Raw genomic sequence first — 5,317 nt, forward strand, 5'->3', positions numbered from 1 at the left:
GGTCCATTACATTGGTGACATTATGGTGACTGGACCTAGTAAGCAAGAAGTAGAAACCACAATGGACTTGTTGGTGAGACGTTCATATGTCAGGGGATAGGAAATAAATATGACTAAAATCCAGGGGCCTTCTACCTCAGTGAAATTTCTAGAGGTCCGGTGGTATAGGACCTGTCAAGATATTCCTTTTAAGGTGAATAAGTTATTGCATCTGGCCACTCCTACAACCAAGAAAGAAGCACAATGCCTAGTGGACCCATTTGGATTTTGAAGACAACACATTCCTCATTTGTGTGTGTTGCTCTGGCCTATTTATTGAGTGACTCAAAAGGTTGCTAGTTGTGAGTGCGGGAGAAGACTCTGCAACAGGTCTAGGCTGCTGTGCAAGCTGTACTGACACTTGGGCCACATAATCAAGCAGATTCAGTCATGGTTGAGGTGTCAGTGGTAAATAGGGATGCTGTTTGGAGCCTGTGGCAGGTCCCCATAGGTGAATCACAGGGGAGGGTGCTAGGATTTTGGAGCAAGGCCCTACCATCTTCTGCAGATAACAATTCTCCTTTGGAAAGACAGCTCTTGGCCTGCTACTGGGCCATTGTAGGAACTGAGCATGGGTCACTAAGTTATCAGGAAATCTAAACTGCCTTTTATGAACTGGGTGCTTTCTGACCCACCTAGCAATAAAATTGGGCATGCAGAGAAACATTCCATCATTAAACGGAAGTGGCATATATGTATTCAGGCTTGAGGAGGTGCTGAAGGTACAAGTTACACAAGGAAGTAGCCCAAATGCCAAATGGTCCTCATTCCTGCTACCCTGCCTTTTCTTTCTCAGCCTGTACCTATGGCCTCTTTGGGAGTTCTCTATTATTAGTTGACAGAGGAAGAGAAGACCAGGGCCCGTGTTACAGATGGTTCTGTATGACATGCAGGCACCACCTGAAAATGGACAGCTGTAGCTCTATGGTTCCTTTCTGGGACATTCCTGGAGGACAGTGGTGAAGAGAAATCTTCCCAGAGGGCAAAACGTCAAGCACTGCACCTTGTTTTGCACTTTGCCTGGAAGGAGAAATGGCCAGATATGTGATTATATACTGATCGATGAGCTTTAGCCAATGGTTTGGCTGAATGTTGAGGCACTTAGAAGGAGCATGATTGAAAAATTGGCAACAAAGAAATTTGGGGAAGAGATATATGAATGAACCTCTATGAATAGTCAAAAATTGTGAAGATATTTGTGTCTCATGTGAATGATCACTAACGGGTGACCTCAGCAGAGGAGGATTTTAGTAATCAAATGGATAAGATAACTCATTCTGTAGACAACACTCAACCTCTTTCTTCAGTCACTTCTGTTATTGCTCAGCGGGCTTGTAAGCAAAGTGGTATGGTAGAGGTTATACATGGGCTTAGCAACATGAAGTTCCACTCACCAAGACTGATCTGGCCCTGGCCACTGCTGATTGCCCAATCTGCTAGCAGCAGAGGCCAACACTGAGACATAGATATGGCACCATTCATTCTTCTGGGTGATCAACCAGCTACCTGGTGGCAGGTTGATTACATTGGACCACTTTCATCATGGAAGGGGTAGCAGTTTATCTTACTGAATAAACATTTCCTCTGGCTATAGATATGCCTTTCCCACATGTAATCCTTTTGCCAAGAGGTGCTTACAAAAGGCAAAGGAAATACAGAATGGATAGTAGAATAAGGTAGTTATTAAATACCAGCTGCAACCATGTGGCTAATTAAAGAAAGGAGGATGGTAATTTTTATGAGTATTTCCTCTTTATTTTGTTAAGAATAAATTTGTGCATATACACATCTGTATTAAGCAAATATCTTTGTTTTATTACGTTTATTATTTTTTATCATGTAAAAAAAATTTATTGACTTCAAATCAGCATTTAAGTATTGTTAATTTTGGCCAGGGGTGGTGGCTTATGCCTGTAATCCCAGCACTTTGGGAGGCCGAGGTGGGTGAATCACGAGGTCAGGAGATCAAGGCCATCCTGGCTAACATGGTGAAATCCCGTCTCTACTAAAAATACAAAAAAATTTAGCCAGGCCTGGTGGCAGGTGCCTCTAGTCCCAGCTACTTGGGAGGCTGAGGCAGGAGAATGGCGTGAACCCGGGAGGCGGAGCTTGCAGTGAGCTTAGATGTGCCACTGCACTCCAGCCTGGGCAACAGAGCCAGACTCCATCTCAAAAAAAAAAAGTATTGTTAATTTTATGTAATCATATTTAGGTTAGTGTATTTTTGGTTATATGAAGGATACTTTTATTATCTTAGCAGAATTACGAACTTATTATTGTCTTTAGTTGGATATTAAGTATGATTTAAGAGGATGTGTACAGGTGCCAAGATGTCAAGGGACGGACTTGTAATAGTTAATATTAGATGTCGACTTGACTGGACTGAGGGATGCCTCGATGGCTTGTGAAGCACTGTTTCTGAATGTGTCTGTGAAGGCGTTGCCAGAGGAAACTGGAATTTGAGCCAGAAGTCTGGGAGAGGAGTACCCACCCTCAATATTGGTGGGCACCAGCCAATGGGCTACCAGTGTGTTAGAACAAAGCAGGAGGAAAAAGGAGGTATAAGCTCACTTGCTGAGCCTTCTGGCTCTCTCTGTCTTTTCATGCCAAATGTTTGCTTGCTCTCCTCCTTCTCATGTTATTTGGCCTTTGGACTCTAGGACTTTCACCAGGAGCCTCCTAGGGGCCCCCAGGCCTTTGGCTTCAGACTGAAGGCTGCACTGTTGGTTTCCCTAATTTGTGGGCTTTTGGACTTGGACTGCACCATGCTACTGGTTTCCGCTTTTCCTAGCTTGCAAACAGCCTGTTGTGGGACTTCACCTTGTATTCGTGTAACCAGTTCTCCCTAATAAGCTCCCTTTTGTATATACATATATCCTGTTGCTTCTTTCCCTCTGGAGAACCCTGACTAATGCAAACCACACATAGCTGGTGCTTAAGAACTGCAGTAGCTTAAAACAGCAGAATGACATATGCAGACACTGTGGAAAATTTTAGTAGGAAGAACAGAGAATGGTGACTTAGATTAGAGTTATGACTAGATTTAGATAACTAATTAAATCTGATTAAAATGATTAAAACTGATTAAATGATTAGAGTTAGGTAACTAAAATATCCAGCAAATATACCTTCCCAGAAGTCTCAACCTATAGTGGAAATTACTTTGATCAGATATACAATTAAACTACATGCAAGCACTTGCAGGGAAGGGGGAAGAAGGGATATAAGCTACTGTGGAGTGCCTAGAGATGGTTAAATTCAAGAACATTCGTAAAATGCACTTTCTAAAAGTGAGAGGATCGTTTCAGAGGCTAGAAATTGGTAGGAGCTAGTAAAGCAAAGATATAGTTCAGGCCTCATGAGATAAGTCATTTGGAACGAGGTTAGGTTTCCATTGGTGTAAGAGGTGTGGCCAGGTAGAGGTACACTGTGTGTGTGAATGTATACACACACATATGTGTGTATATGTCTATATCTATATATCTGTATGCATCAGAGTAGCCAGAATGGAGAGAGTATTTTAGTTAAAAAAGCTAGAAAGGAACTTTGGACCACTTTTCAGAAGAGGATAACATACATGAAAATGACTCTTCGGTCTCTACTAAAAAAAATACAAAAAAATTAGCTGAGTGTGGGTGGCACATGCTTGTAATCCCAGCTACTGGGGAGGCTGAGGCAGGAGAATTGCTTGAACCCGGGAGGTGGAGGTTGTGTGAGCCAAGATGGCATCACTGCACTCCAGCCTGGGCAACAAGAACAAAACTTCACCTCGGGGGGAAAAAAAAGCAGAAACAAAGAAAGTACCAAGCAAATGGCAGAAGGGGAAGAAAATTTAACCAAAAATTTCATGATGAAATTAAAACCAACAAACTTAATGAAGAGAGCCCATAAAACACACAGAAGAATTCAAAGAGACAGCCAAACAACAAGTGAGGGTGCCGCACAAAGGAAATAGCAAATCTTATAAATAAGCACTAGATTAGGAGGCACGCAGAGCAAATAGACACCAGACAAAGCACAATAACAGGCAGAGAGGATAGAAATGAGAAAAAGAAAGAAAATAAGGCAAAATTAAGGAGATGCTTCAAAATCATTTAAAATGCTAGAGGACTCCAGCATAGAAAATGTACTGTAATCACAGTCGGAATCACTATAAAATCAAATCAAAGATACAGCCACCTTGTTTTGTCCTTGGTCAGGTTTTTGGAATCTGTTTGAAGCAAATTCTGCCCATTAAAAAGAAAATATAATCTGAGCTTTAACAAGAATATACGATTTTTAAACCTACACTAACAACATAATTTATACAAGTTCCGTCAGCCACAATTAACTCATGAGCCCTTGGTGTCAACACCCTCCCCAATTCCTACTTTCTGGCAAATACTCATCTGTTTTTAATCCCTATAAATTTGCCTGTTTCAGCGGTCATATAAATAGAACTTTATAGCATGTGGTTTTTAAAATCTGGATTCTTTCACTTAGCATAATGCTTTGAAATTCATCTATGCTGGATGCATGTATTTGTAGTTCATTTTTTTTATTGCTAATTAGAGCTCCATTGTAAGTCTGTATCACTGTTTATCCACTCGCTAGATGAAGAATATTTGGGTTATTTCCCATTTTAATTATGTACAAAACCTCTATTATCGTTAGTATACATGTTTTTCTCTTAACACAAGTTTTCATTTTTCTTCAATAAATAGATATTTCTTGAGTGAGATGGGTGATTACATTTAACCTAGCAAAAGAGAAAAAAACTGGTAGCCAGAATATATAAAGAACCCCACAAATTAGTGTAAGTAAACAAGCCAAAATTTTAATTAGGCAAATAATATGACTAGACTTTTCAGCAAAGAATGTATGTGTGCGTATATATGTATACATACATATATAATAAACACACATATGGGTGCTCAACATCATTAGTTATTAAAGAAATGCAAAGTAAAACAAAATGCCAGGATACACATCTACTGGAATATATAAAATTTAGGCCAGGTGCAGTGGCTCACGCCTGTAATCCTAGCACTTTGGGAGGTCGAGGTGGGTGGATCACAAGATCAGGAGATCGAGACCATCCTAGCTAACATGGTGAAACCCCATCTCTGCTAAAAATACAACAAGAAGTTAGCTGGACATGGTGGCGGGCACCTGTTGTCCCAGCTACTCGGGGGGCTGAGGCAGAGAATGGTGTGCACCCAGGAGGCAGAGCTTGCAGTGAGCCGAGATCACACCACTGAACTCCAACCTGGGCGACAGAGCAAGACTCTGTCTCAAA

The sequence above is a fragment of the Colobus angolensis genome, unplaced genomic scaffold (assembly GCF_000951035.1).
Source record: "Colobus angolensis palliatus isolate OR3802 unplaced genomic scaffold, Cang.pa_1.0 Scaffold334, whole genome shotgun sequence".
Classification (NCBI taxonomy): domain Eukaryota; kingdom Metazoa; phylum Chordata; class Mammalia; order Primates; family Cercopithecidae; genus Colobus; species Colobus angolensis.